The sequence below is a fragment of the Ornithorhynchus anatinus genome, chromosome 6 (assembly GCF_004115215.2).
Source record: "Ornithorhynchus anatinus isolate Pmale09 chromosome 6, mOrnAna1.pri.v4, whole genome shotgun sequence".
In the NCBI taxonomy this organism is placed as follows: domain Eukaryota; kingdom Metazoa; phylum Chordata; class Mammalia; order Monotremata; family Ornithorhynchidae; genus Ornithorhynchus; species Ornithorhynchus anatinus.
Genome location: NC_041733.1, coordinates 50,722,874 through 50,737,933, shown reverse-complemented (window position 1 = coordinate 50,737,933; position 15,060 = coordinate 50,722,874).

Sequence of the window (15,060 nt, the reverse complement as noted above, 5' to 3'; positions counted from 1 at the left end):
ACAGTGCGGCCTGTTGGATGCAACATGGGTCTGGGAGTCAGAAGAAACTGAGTTCTGATCCCGGCTCTGCCACCGGTCTGCTGTGTGACCTTGGGCTAGTGTCTTAGCTTCTCTGTGTCTCAGCTACCGCCTCTGTAAAATGCGGGTGAAGACTGTGAGCCCCAATGGGACATGGACTGTGTCCGAACTGATAGCCTTGTATCTACTCCAGGACTTAACACTTATTATGTGCTTGGCACATAATAATAATGATAATAGTTATGGTATTTGTTAAGTGCTTACTATGTGCCAAGCACTTTTCTAAGCGCTGGGATAGATACAGAGTAATCAGGTTGTCCCACATAGGCCTCACATTTTTGATCCCCATTTTACAGCTGAGGGAGCTGAGGCCCAGAGAAGTTAAGTGACTTGCCCAAGGTCACACAGCAGACAAGTGGTGGAACCGGGATTTAGAACCCACGTCCTCTGATTCCCAAGCCCGGCCTCTTGCCACTAAACCATGTAGCTAATCCCAATAATAACGGCAAAAGCAATACCATTTTTTTTAAAAAAAGGAAAGGAAAAGAATTCATAAAAATGAGACGTCCCTGATGGAGAGAGGAGTTCTGAGGCTGTAAAACCACTCATCGGACGTTGATCTGACCCAAGGTACTTTTTGAAGGTGAGAAGGCAATTGTTTCATTTCACATGAACAAATACTTATAAAAAGGTTTAAAGATGCTGAATCTAACGGTACAGCAATCATTTGAAATGCCTTCCCTCCTCCGTCTCTCATAGTGATGGTGAGGATCCCAATTTATAAGTGTGACAGTAATGAGGAAACATATCCAATCAATCAAGAAAGAGTGCTGCCTAGGGGATAGAGCCCGGGCCTGGGAGTCAGAAGGACCTGGGTTCTAGTCCCAGCTCAGTACTTGTCTGCTGTGTGACATGGGCGATTCATTTCATTTCTCCGTGCCTCAGTTCCTTCACCTGTTAAAGGGGATTCAGACTGTGAGCCCCTTGTGGGACACGGACTGTGTCCAAACTGATTACCTTTTATCTACCCCTGCGCTTAGAACAACACTGATTGATTCATTCATTCAATCGTATTTACTGAGCGCTTACCATGTGCAGGACACTGTACTAAGGGTTTGGAAAGTAGTACAATTCAGCAACAGAGACAGACAATCCCTACTTAACAACGGGCTCACAGTTTAGAAGGGGAAGATAGACAACAAAACAAAACATAGTATGCGCTCAATAAATACCATAAAAACTTGTCTTTATGGTGTCCTTACTGTGTGCATAGCTTCATCCTAAGCACTTAGGAGAGTACAGGAAGATAGATAAATATGTTAATATGTTCACTGCCCTTGAAGAGTTTACCACCTACCAGGGGAGAAAGGTACTAAAATAAATTGCAGATGGGGGAAGCCACCAAATATAAGAATCTGCACTTAAGTACGGGGGGCTGGGGCCCAGGGTGAATACCTTAGCCCCTATGAGGTCCTTAGAATAATAATGTTGCTATTTGTTAAGCGCTTACTATGTGCAGAGCACTGTTCTAAGCGCTGGGGTAGACACAGGGGAATCAGGTTGTCCCACGTGGGGCTCACAGTCTTAATCCCCATTTTACGGATGAGGTAACTGAGGCACAGAGAAGTGAAGTGACTTGCCCACAGTCACCCAGCTGACAAGTGGCAGAGCTGGGATTTGAACTCATGACCCCTGACTCCAAAGCCCGTGCTCTTTCCCCTGAGCCACGCTGCTTCTCTAAGAAGTGCAAAGGACTGAGAGAGTGGGGTTGATAGGGAGGGGAAGCCAGGGAAGACTTTACTGGAAGAGATGTGACTGTAGTAGGACCTTGAAGAAGGAGAGCAGTGCCTCTTAATAAAAGAGCCATTCATGATACGCCCACTTATTGGACAAACACAGACCACTGCCCTCCCCACTTTCCAAGTCCTATTAAAAGCAAATCTCCTCCAGGAGACTTTTCCCAAATAAGTCCTCTTTTCCCCTTCTCCTCTCCTTTCTGTACTGCCTATGCAGTTGGATCCATCCCCTCGAAGCACTTGGCATCCCCCCACTTTTAGTTCCACTTTTATTCCATATCCATAATTTATCTATATTAATATCTGCCTCGACATCTACACCGTAAACTACTCTGGGAAGGGAACGTATCTATCAGTTCTGTTGCACTGTACTCGCCAAAGTAGCACAGAGCCCGGCACAAAATAAGCACTCAATTAATACCACTGATCGATTGAATCACGGTGACCCTTTTGTTATAAGCACAGCACTTGGTGAGGAATTGGATGACCACACTGGGTTAGTCAAAACAGGTTCGATAAAACCCGTGGACAGATTGAAGTTAATACCCGCTGGACGATACCACTAGAAAAATGTGATTCTCCGATTCTTGACCTTAAATGTCCCTCCCTAAGTGTGTTCCTCCATTCCCTCTATGCATTTTATTGGCGAGATAAAAGGGAGTGCATAAATTTGGTTTTATAGTGACATTTGAACCTAGTTATAAAAGTTTATCTCCGAATTCGGTAGTAAACGTCAAACTGCGGCAAACACAGGAAGCCGTCTCCGGCAACGAGAAATTCTCCTTCCTGAGACTGTTTTATAACACGTAGAAACATCACAGTTCTCCTAGAGGCTCTTAGCCTTGTCTACACGCAGCCGGAGGGAACAGGAAATAGAGCCTATCGCCCAGATACAATCCAAATAAAGAGGCTATTGAGAAAAAAGAAAAAATTTGAGTTTCGGGTGATCCCGCAGCCCGCTCCCATCACCTTTCGGCAGGCGGAATGAACTGGGGATAGATGTTGTGTGTGGCCAGACGAAGATTACACCCCAGATGATGAATTGTAGGAATTCAGTTAGAGCTCGGATCGATGAAGATGGAAGAAATTTATGCGAGAGAAGGGAGCTGGCTTGATTTATCTGGAGGAATGGTATTTCTTGAGCACCCACTGCGTGCATAAGACTACTAAGCACTTGAGAGTGAACAAAAAATAAGTAGATATGATCCTTGCCCACCAGGACTTCACAATCCATCGGGGATAACTGTCTTTGACTTCTAAGTGAACACCTGACCACAGAAAGCCTTTTTGGTAAAGAGGACAGGGCTGGAGCTCAAATCGGGATAATGAGGCATAAACAAAAAGGACTGAGATTGAGTTACAGGCCTCCAAATTCCCAAACGCAGAGGAAAAATGAGGTGGGAAAATCCGATTAAGAAAATTAGGTTTGGAGACCCTGGGCAGCATAACTGAACTCATTTCAGTAAACGGGACTGGTTAAAGACTGTTGACTCCTGTGCTGAGCTAGATATAAATTTATTGGCTTCAATCTCCATTGGCGGCGGTCCTTAAGTGGAGATAATGTAGCAGTTTGTGAGCATCCGGCTCACATCATTTCTTCAGGAAGCACTGGCTAATTATCAACCGAAGGGCCTGATTTCTAATACTGCCAAGATATTATTGATTTCCGCTAACGATCGGGTGTGAGAGAATATTATCCTCCAGGGTTAATGGCTTCCATCTTCATGGTCGACGGCTGTCCCCCAAGACCTCTACTAATGCTCTGTGAGGAATGTCAGGCTTGAAATTACAGAATCCGCCCAGGCGGCTGCACCGTCCGGGGGCCCGGTGCCAGGAGGGTGGGACCGGAAGTCAGGAAAACTGGTTTCTAGTCACAGATCTACCTCTGGTCTGCTGTGTGACCTTGAGCAAGTCACTAAACTGCTCTGGGCCTCTATTTCCTTCTCCGTTAAACGTGGATAAGTTTCCTGCTGTCTCTTCCCCTTAGACGCTGCTCCACGCAGACCTCCTCTTTTCTGTCCGACCTGATAGTCTGCTTCTTTCCAGAGTTTAGCACAGAGTCAGGGCTTAATAAATGCTAATTATACTATATGGATACTGCTTTTTGAAAGAATCGGGTAGCTTAATCGATACCACAATTATTATTAACATTATAATGATAACTATATCATTATTATAACCCCTCTCTCTAGTGTGGGTGCTAATCCTCTAGATGTCAACTCGTTATGGGAACGTGTCTGCTAATTCTGTTGTATTGTACTCTCCCAAGTGTTCAGTACAGTGCTCTGCACATAGTGAGCACTCAGTAAATATCAATGATTGATATTTTATTACTATTTCTGTATTTATTATTATTACTGGGAAAACTCCAGAATGAAACCAAGAGAGGAGAACCAGACGATGTTCAATGAACTGCATTTACTGAGTACTTACTGGGTAGAAAACACTGTAATAAGTGTTTGGGAGAGTCAGAGGACGCATTCCCTGTCCATAAAGAACCTACAGTCTCAAGGGAAAGTGCATTTTGCCATTCATTCCTAAATCCTGACGGAGCATCTGAAGAAGCAGCATTGCCTAGTGGATAGAGCACGGGCCTTGGAGTCAGAAGGACCTGGGTTCTAATCCCTGCTTCACCACTTGTCTGCTGTGTGGCCCTGAGCAAGTCACTTCACTTCACTGTGTCACAGTAAAGTCATCTATAAAATGGGAATTAAAACTGTGAACCCCAAGTTGTGTAGATATAAACTAATTAGATTGGATACAGTCTTTCTCCCACACGGGCCTCAGAGACTTAATCCCCATTTGACAGATGAGTTAACTGGGGCACAGTGAAGTGGCTTGCCCAAGGTCACCCAGCAGAAAAGTGGCTGAGTTGCGATTAGAACCCAGGTCCTTCTGACTTCCAGGCCCGTGTTCTTATCCACCAGATCCTCCTGCTTCTCCACTAACTTCCCCAGGTTCAACCGTTTTCCCCACCCTACTTTGTGCTGTCCCCACTAGTTGCCTATGTGGGACAGTGGATAGGGCATGGGCCTAGGAGTCAGAAGGTCCTGGGTTCTAATCCTAGCTCTGCCACTTGTCTGCTGTGTGGTCTTGGGCAAGTCACTTCATTTTTCTGGGCCACAGTTTCCTTATCTGTAAAATGGGGAGTGAGACTGTGAGCCTCACGTGGGACAGGGACTGTGTCCACCCCAATTTACTTGTATCCACCTAACAGTTAGTACAGTGCCTGGAACATAGTAAACACTTAACAAATGCCATAATAATAATAATTATTATTGCTACCCTTTAAGACCTCGATATTCTTGTTCTGACTGATTTGGATGAAATCAGTGAGGGAGAGCCAAAATACACTATTAATGGTAAATATTAGTGATGTAACGATATATGCTAAACTCTTACTCTATGTCAAGCACTGTCCTAAGCATTGGGGTCGATACACAGCGATCCCATTCACCACAGCCCTCGTCCCCCGAGGAGCTCACAGTCTGAGTAGGAGGGCCAAGTGATATTGAATCCCCATTTAAGAGATGAAGAAACTGAGGCCCAGAGTAGTTGAGTGAGGTCACACAGCAGACGACTGGCAGGGCCGGGATTAGAACCCGGGTACTCGGACCCCCAAGCCTGTGCTCTTTCCACTAGGCCAAGGTGAAGCCTGGCACTCCAGGAAGCTCTGCCAACCCCCCAGGAGAGCCTGAGGAACCCCAACCGACGCACTGGGGGAACCGCGCAGAACGGGGACCCCATGAATCAAACGTCCAACCACCTTCTAGAGAGGGTATGGTGAAGACGAGCACGAGAGGGGAATCATTCCCAGCACATCACATCTTTAGAAGAGCAGACTGTAAACGGTATCAACACACGGGACAAATGCGATTCCATACCAATCATGACCCTGGCGGTTTCTTTGGTCTGGGTACCACCATCCACAACTGGATGGTTTCTTTTGGAACAATTTTTCCCTAAAAAAGAACTCAGAGCGGCAACTATCCACCCACGCATCGCCATCAATCAATTGTACGTATCGACTGATTACTCTGTGCAGAGCACTGGACTGACCCTTTGGGAAAGTAGAGTCTAAATAATTAATATATGTATGATTTGTTGCCTCATTCTCCACTTCTCCAAGTAGGTGAAAAAGATAGCTCTTCCTTTTTAATTAAGCTTAGCAACATTCCCATTTTTCTCAGAATTTCTTCCGTGGCACGCAAGTTAATAAGGACACCTTTCTTAAAAGGGGTCAATTATTGAATTCGTGTAACAAGATTTTTTTATAGATTAAATTGCTGCTCTTTCTACTGTTCCCTTCTGCAGAATTGTGTTTTCCTTTAGGAAGAACTCAACTAGAATTGGGGCCAGCAAATGCTGGGGGAGAATGAGGCCTGGTACATAAAGACGCTGGATCGACACACACCCTAAGAGAAGGAGCGGGACCTAGAGGGAAGAGCCTAGACCTAGAAGTCAGAGAACCTGGATTCTAATCCCACCTCTGTCGCTTGTCTGCTTGCGTGACCCTGGACAAGTCACTGAAGCAGCGTGGCTCGGTGGAAAGAACCTGGGCTTGGGAGTCAGAGGTCATGGGTTCGAATCCCAGATCCACCGCTTGCCAGCTGTGTGACTTTGGGCAAGTCACTTAACTTCTCTGTGCCTCAGTTACCTCATCTGTAAAATGGGAATTAAAAACTGTGAGCCCCATGAGGGACAACCTGATCACCTTGTATCCCCCAGTGCTTACAACAGTGCTTTGCACATAGTAAGTGTTTAACAAATACCACCATTTTTAGAGAAGCAGCGTGGCTCAGTGGAAAGAGCCCGGGCTTGGGAGTCAGAGTTCATGGGTTCTAATCCCGGCTCTGCCACTTGTCAGCTGTGTGACTGTGGGCAAATCACTTAACTTCTCCGGGCCTCAGTTTCCTCATCTGCAAAACGGGGATTCACTGTGAGCCTCACGTGGGACAACCTGATTGCCCTGTATCTACCCCAGCGCTTAGAACAGTGCTCTGCACATAGTGAGCGCTTAACGAATACCAACATTATTATTTCCCTTCTTTTGGCCTCAGTTTTCTTATCCGTAAAATGGGGATTAAGACTGTGAGCCTCCACGTAGTTCACAGACTGTGCCCAATCTGATGTGCCTGTCTCTAACTCACCACTCGGTGCGGTGCCCGGCACGGAAGAAGCACATGAAAAATACCCTTAAACAATAAGCAAGCCTACCGAACAAAAACAACAAGCCCGCCAATCACCTCTGGCCTCATCCACCTGGAAAATGTGAGCGGGCCTAAACCTTTGCGAGCCCCCCGTGCCAGAGGGCTCGGTAACGGACCCCAGGTGGCTCACCGGGACTTTCCGAAACTGCAAGAAAATTCTTGGGGCAGGAGTTCTGTGCCCGACACATCACTTGGGAACAAAAGTTGGGGATGAGCAGGGAAGTCTCAAGAACAGGGAGAGATGTGAGAGTAGGTGGGAGAGCTCCTACTGCTAAACCAGTGCCTCTCCCTGCCTCTGATGGGCAGGGATCCGGGTGATGGGTTGCCAGGGTATCTCCCACTCCTCCTCCCTTCCCCCTGCCCCTGGAGAGAGGGTCAAGGCATCCCTCGTCCCTCGCTCCCTGTGCCGAGCCAGCTGTCCCCTTGGCTGTACGCGTGAAATGGTTCTGGGTGGGCCCCAGTGATAACGATGCTATTCATGAAGATAATAATGATTATGATGCTGACGACTGCCATCCCCACCGAAGTAGAATAATAATAGTAATAATGATGTTGGTGTCTGTTAAGCGCTTACTATGTGCACAGCACTCTCCTAAGCGCCGGGGTGGATACGGTGTGATCAGGTTGTCCCACGTGAGGCTCAGAGTCTTCGTCCCCATTATCCCAGATGAGGGAACTGAGGAACTGAGAAGTGAAGTGACTTGCCCAAAGTCACCCAGCTGACAAGTGGCAGAGCCGGGATTCGAACCCATGACCTCTGACTCACCTCCTTGTGGGCAGTGAACACGTCTACCGAAGCTTTGATATTGTTCTCTCCCAAGAGCTTAGGACCGTAGAGCTTAGTAGAGAAGCAGCACGGCTTAGTGGATAGAGCACGGACCTGGGCATCAGAAGGTCACAGGTTCTAATCCCGGCTCCACCGCTTGTCTGCTCTGTGACTTTGGGAAAGTCATTTCACTTCTCCCTGCTTCAGTTACCTCATCTGTAAAATGGGGATTGAGATGGTGAGCGCCTCTTGGGACAGGGACTGTGTCCAACCAGACCTGCCTGTCTCCACCCCAGCTCTTAGTACAGTGCCTGGCACGTAGTTAAGCGCATAACAAATACTATAATAATTATAACGGCATTCTGCACACAGTATGGGCTCAACAAATACCCTTGATTGATAAAAACCTCCAGTGGTTGCCCATCAGGAGCAGTGTGGCTCAGTGGAAAGTGCATGGGCTTTGGAGTCAGGACTCATGAGTTCGAATCCCAGCTCTGCCACTCGTCAGCTGTGTGACTGTGGGCAAGTCACTTAACTTCTCTGGGCCTCAGTTCCCTCATCTGTAAAATGGGGATTAAGACTGTGAGCCCCGCGTGGGACGACCTGATTCCCCTGTGTCTACCCCAGCGCTTAGAACAGTCTAGGCTTCGAGGCTCTCCATCACCTCGCCCCTTCCTACCTCTCCTCCCTTCTCTCTTTCTACCGCCCACCCCGCACGCTCCGCTCCTCCGCCGCCCACCTCCTCGCCGTCCCTCGGTCTCGCCCGTCCCGCCGTCGACCCCCGGGTCGCATCCTCCCGCGGTCCCGGAACGCCCTCCCTCCTCACCTCCGCCAAACTGATTCTCTTCCCCTCTTCAAAACCCTACTTAAGACTCACCTCCTCCGAGAGGCCTTCCCAGACTGAGCTCCTCTTCCCCCTCTACTCCCTCTGCCATCCCCCCTTTACCTCTCCGCAGCTAAAGCCTCATTTTCCCCTTTTCCCTCTGCTCCTCCCCCTCTCCCTCCCCGTCCCCACGGCACTGTACTCGTCCGCTCGACTGTATATATTTTCGTTACCCTATTTATTTTGTTAATGAATTGTACATCGCCTCGATTCTATTTAGTTGCCATTGTTTTTACGAGACGTTCTTCCCCTCGACTCTATTTATCGCCATCGTTCTCGTCCGTCCGTCTCCCCCGATTAGACCGTGAGCCCGTCGAACGGCAGGGACCGTCTCTATCTGTTGCCGACTTGTTCATCCCGAGCGCTTAGTACAGTGCTCTGCACATAGTAAGCGCTCAATAAATACTATTGAATGAATGAATGAACAGTGCTCGGCACATAGTAAGCGCTTAACAAATACCAACATCCACCTCCACATTATACAGAAACTCTTTGCCAATGGCATAAAAACATTCAGTCATGAGCTCTTCTCCTCCTACCCCACCTTGCTCAGTTTCTACAACCCAAACCTCATCCTGCTCTTCCCTAATCCCAACTTTCTCACTGTACCTATCTCCCGTGTGTCTCACCACCGAACCCTCGCCCACATCCCGCCTCTGACCTGGAACTCTCCCTACATAGCCAACAGTCCACCATTTTCCCTACCTTCCAAAGCCTTATTTTTTTAAGATGGTTTTTGTTAGGTGCTTATTTTGCCCCCGAGTGTGGACTAAGCTCTGGGTAGATATTTATTCTTATAAAATCCCATATCCTCCAACAGACCTTCCCCAATTCAGCCCTCATTTTCCTTCCTCCCCCTTCCTCCTGCAACAACCTCGTACTGGAATTTATATCCTCTAATCCCTTCAAATTCATCCCACCTTCAGTCCCACAACATTTATGTCAAAAAACAGGATTGATTTATTTCTATTTATGCTTTTCTCTCTTTCTAGATCTTAATCACATTTTAGGCGGGAATCAGTCTACCAACTCTATTATACTTTCTCAAGCACTTAGTACAGTGTTCAGCATACAGTAAGTGCTCAATATGAGAAGGAGATGGGCCTAGCGGATAGAGCAGAGGACCGGTAGTCAGGACCCGACTTTGAATTCTAGCTCCGCCATTTGTCTGCTGTGTGACCTTGGGCAAGTCATTAAGCTTCTCTGTAAACTCATCTTTACAATGGGGATTAATACCTCGAGCCCTGTATGGGACATGGACCGTATCCAACCTGATTACCTTTTCATTCATTCATTCAATAGTATTTATTGAGCGTTTACTATGTGCAGAGCACTGTACTAAGCGCTTGGAATGTACAAATCTGCAACAGATAAAGTCCCTACCCACTGATGGGATTACAGTCTAATCTGTATCTGTATTGAGAAGAAGCGTGGCTCAGTGGAAAGAGCCCGGGCTTCGGAGTCAGAGGTCATGGTTCGAATCCCGGCTCTGCCACTTGTCAGCTGTGTGACCGTGGGCAAGTCACTTCACTTCTCTGGGCCTCAGTTCCCTCATCTGTAAAATGGGGATTAACTGTGAGCCTCACGTGGGACAACCTGATTACCCTGTATCTACCCCAGCACTCAGAACAGTGCTCTGCACTTAGTAAGCGCTTAACAAATACCAACATTATTATTAATGGGGAATTACCTTCGTGACTTACCTTCGTGACTTAGTGGAAAGAGCCAGGGCTTGGGAGTCAGATGTCATGGGTTCTAATTCTGGCTCTGCCACTTGTCACCTATGTGACTTTGGGCAAGTCATTGAACTTCTCTGGGCCTCAGTTACCTCATCTGAAAATGGGGATTAAGACTGTGAGCCCCTCATGGGACAACCTGATTACCTCATATCTACTCCAGTGCATAGAACAGTGCTTGGCACAAGGGAAGCCCTTAACAAATGCCATCATTATTATTATTATTATTATTGTTATATCTACCCCAGCACTTAATATAGTGCCTGCCACATAGTAAGTGTTCACAAATTCCATAAAAAACAATACCATGATTGATTAATCTACACTGTAACTGCTCAATAAATACCACTGATTTATTCATGATGATGATATGGTGATGGATCTCCACAACCAGAACATTAGATGACTTTGAGCAATCCATTATCTATGAAGAATGCTGGAAGAAGAGATATACATGTCATGAGGTTCTGAGTGTTCTTTATATGACACATTATAAGCGAAATGCCTAAAATTGAGCAATGCAAAGTAACGGGAGAAATGGATTACACGGCTAACCATTCCCTAATTCTACTCTCCTTGATTCTGACACTCAGAATATCAATTTCAGATGGGGCGAGGGAGAAATTCAGAGGGAGAGATATCAGAGTCAGAGAAGGAGTTAGTTTTTTGGAAAAGAAATAAGGAAAATAAAAATGCTGCCTCAGAAATATAACTAACCTAGTCAGAGCGCTTAAAAAATGAAAGAACGGCACCCTTGGAATTAATTTAATCCATCCTGAATTATTAGTAGCTACAATAAGTATGATTTTCATCATATCATGCTCATCCGTAATATATATGCAAATAAAATTCCACAGGAATCGTTAGTATATTCAGATAGACAATTGATCATTTCCCATTTTATTAAAAACAAACACGGACAGAGAAAAAAACCCAAGGATCAATTATCCACATACTCCTGTATTCTTTAGGTTTGTCTTACTTAATGTTGCTGCTCATTGCCCCACCAAGTTCTCAGCGAAAGAACTGTGAACCGAGATCAGAATCGACCTCAAACCTTCCGTCACCTCCCGCGGTCCTCTCAACTTCACATACACCTTCGTTTCTCATGTATCAACCCATTCAGTCAGACGTGTGGATATCGCAACCAACCATACGTTGTTGTTTTTAAAATAACAGTGAAATCTGGTAGGCACTTAATATACATCAGGCTCTGAGCTTAGTACTGGGGTAGATACAGGAGAGTGATATGTGACACCGTCCCTAACCCGACAGCCCAGGAGATCAGGAAAAGGAGGACAAAGGAAGCAACTTTTACAAGGTGAGTGTGATAACCACCTGTGGAAGAGCAGAGAAATCAAATCATCATTCATTACCTAAGAAGCAGCCTTATCCTTGTCACATCTGACATTCACAAAATACACAAACACACACAGTATTTTGATCTGACTGAAAAAGAATACTCTCAATGTCAACAGGAAATTGAAAAAAATTTGTGATCAAGGGATGGAAAGTCCGAGGTCCAAAATTTAATCTCAGAGTCAGATTAACGAGCCGACACACAGATTTCTAAATCCCAATGTTCTCCCTCAAATCCGGTCTTAACTCCCTGTTTCCTAAAATGTAAATCCTGTATTTTAGTCTCCTGGAGGACATGGTTTTGTGTCTCCTAACTCTATTGACTGTCCCCTGGCCTGGGCCCCCAGGTCCTATTGCTAAATATTGATAATAATATGAATAATAGTAATAATCCGTGGTATTTGTTAAGCAGTGTGCGCCACGCACTATACTATGAGCCGAGGCAGAGAAAAGCAGATCAGGTTGGACACGGTCCCTGCCCCACTTGGGGCTCGCAGTCTTAACCCCTATTTTATAGTTAAGGTAAGGCCCAGAGAAGTGAAGTGACTTGCTCAAAGTCACACAAGGAGACAAGTGTCAGAGCGGGGATCAGAATCAGGTCCTTCTGACTCTCAGGCCTGAGCTCTGTCCACTAGGCCTAGCTGTTTCTTTGATCAGGAATACCCAGTCTTGGTCACAACTTAAAAACACACACACATACCCATAAACAAAAGGCCACCCCTTGTCGTACTGACGTGTTGCTTGTGGGACACCTGGTTTTCTTTTGCCTTTCTCCTTCTCGTCCCATGAACTGGGATCAAGCGTCGAGGTCGAAGCAAGCCCCTCCGACGGATCCCAGGTCCCGCCCTGCTCGGAGTTGCGGGTCTGAGGGTTGAGGAGCGTCACATAGAGAGGAATGGGCCGTTCCCTCCCAAAGGCACACAGGTATTTCCCATCACCAGCCACCCAAGTGGCTGAGCTCAGGGGCTGGATCGTGGGATCCCCCTCAACTTCAAAGCCTTACTGAAGGCACAACTCCCTCAAAAGGCCTTCCCTAAATCCTTTTTTTCTTCAACGGCCTTCTGTGTCACCGTGATTTCCTCCCTTTATTCATTCCCTCCTCCCAGGCTCACAGCACTGATGTGCATATCCATAATTTATTTATTCATATCAATGCCCGTCTTCACTCCAGACTGTAAACTCGTTGTGGGCAGGGAATGTGTCTGTTTACCGTTATATCGTACTCTCCCAAGTGCTTAATACAGTGCTCTGCGTTCGGTAAGTGCTTAATAAATACCACTGACCGACTGACTGAAGGGGGAATTTGAGTTGCAAAATCATTTCTGATTCAGTGGGTGTGGAATGCCACCAGAACACTGGGGCTCCCTCTGCTTCTTTAACTTGTCAAACACTGAACTTCCTGGCCCGGTTCGAGCGGCTCTCCACCTTACACCATCTGTGTTTTCTTGAAGACTGCCAATCGCCTCACCAGATGCCTGGCCAGAGTCTACCCAGCCACTGTCACCGTCTTGTCTTTCCCGCCACCACCTCACCTCTGCGTGTCGGCAGAAGCAGGATTGCGGTAACTCAAGACCACGACAATTTCATTTCCTTGGTCAGGTGAGCATTTCAGGCATACGGTTGACCTCCAGCTAACAGCCAACAGAATAATAATAACGATAGTAATGATAATAGTGGCATTAATTAAATGCTTATCATATGTCAAACACTGTTCTAAGCACCGGGGTAGATAGAAGATAATCAGGTTGGGCATAATCCCAGCATCATTTGGGACCCGTCTAGCAGGGGGAAGACCAGATATTTAACACCCATTTTGCAGATGAAGTAAGCCCTCCATAATTAATGCCGTGTCCCAAGGTACACAGCGGCTAAGGGGAGGAGAGTTGGAATTTGGGGGTTGATTTAAACGGTAGATTTTAATGACGACGGGCTCGGACTTGATGGTTTGCTTTTTGAAATGGCGCTGCAGAACCCTGAAAGATATTCCATCGGTGGAGGAAGAAGATTCAGGACAACAAATCAATTTCCAAAATGCCTGCATTACCCACGGAAGCAAGCCCTATCACCGGTGCCAACGGAGCAGTGTTTCAGTGAGACATAGCTGCCTCTCCTCTGCCTCAGCACTTCAGTTTAGCAAGTGCGGGGAAGGCCTAGAGGCATTTTACTTCGGGAACGTCACAGAAACGAAGGCGATTTTAGTGACTCCAGAAGTCTTGATCTGCAGCTGGGGAACCACTATTGGCCCATATTTTGTAAATCTTCATTCCACCGTGTGTTGAGATTTAACGCCACTCTCAGAAACCGACCACACCACAGTCGCGGACCCGCATTTATTCTGGCTCCTGAAAAAACGCACTAAATGTGATTGTCGGAGAGTCCGTTAGGAGCTACTGTCTCACTTTAACCGAGAACATTGTTTTCCAACAGAGTAAATCTTGTCAGGAACCGTGTTACTCTCTGTTGACAATGAAATTTGATTATTATCTCCCGAGAGGAAAATCCTTCAGTGTTTCACTTGGATTCTTTTAAGGTACCAATTAGAGATAGTAATGAGCATTGTTTTCCATGACTTTAGGAAGGAATGTGAGCAATCTTTAAAGCTCCTTGCTAATTTTTAACTCTATAAATAGGAAACTCGATATGGACATGAGGTACTGCTTATCCCACACAGGTTTGTACATCCCCTTGATTTCTATTTATCGTGATTATGTTGTCTTGTTTTTGTCCGTCTGTCTCCCCCGATTAGACTGTAAGCCCGTCATTGGGCAGGGATTGTCTCTATCTGTGGCCAAATTGTACATTCCAAGCGCTTAGTACAGTGCTCTGCACATGGTAAGCACTCAATAAATACTACTGAATAAATCCCACACAGGGTGCTGTCGTGTTCTATTTTACTATTTAATGCTATTGATGCCTGCCTACTTATTTAGTTTTGTTGTCTGTCTCTCCCCTTCTAGACTGTGAGCCCATCTGTTGTCGAATTGTACATTCCAAGCGCTTAGTACAGTGCTCTGCACATAGTAAGCGCTCATTAATACGACAATGAAGAAAAATGTTTTTCATACACATTTTGTTGTCTTTATCCCGCTGAAAACTGTAAGATCCTTGTGGGAAAGGGATCATATCTACCATCTACCAGAGAAGCAGCATGGCCTAGTGGGTAGAGCAGGGACCTGGAAGTCGAAAGGACTCAGGTGCTAATCCCAGCTCTGCCACTTGCCTGCTGTGTGACCTTGGACAGGTCACTTCATTTCTCTGTGCCTTAGTTACCTCTTCTGTAAAATGGGAATTA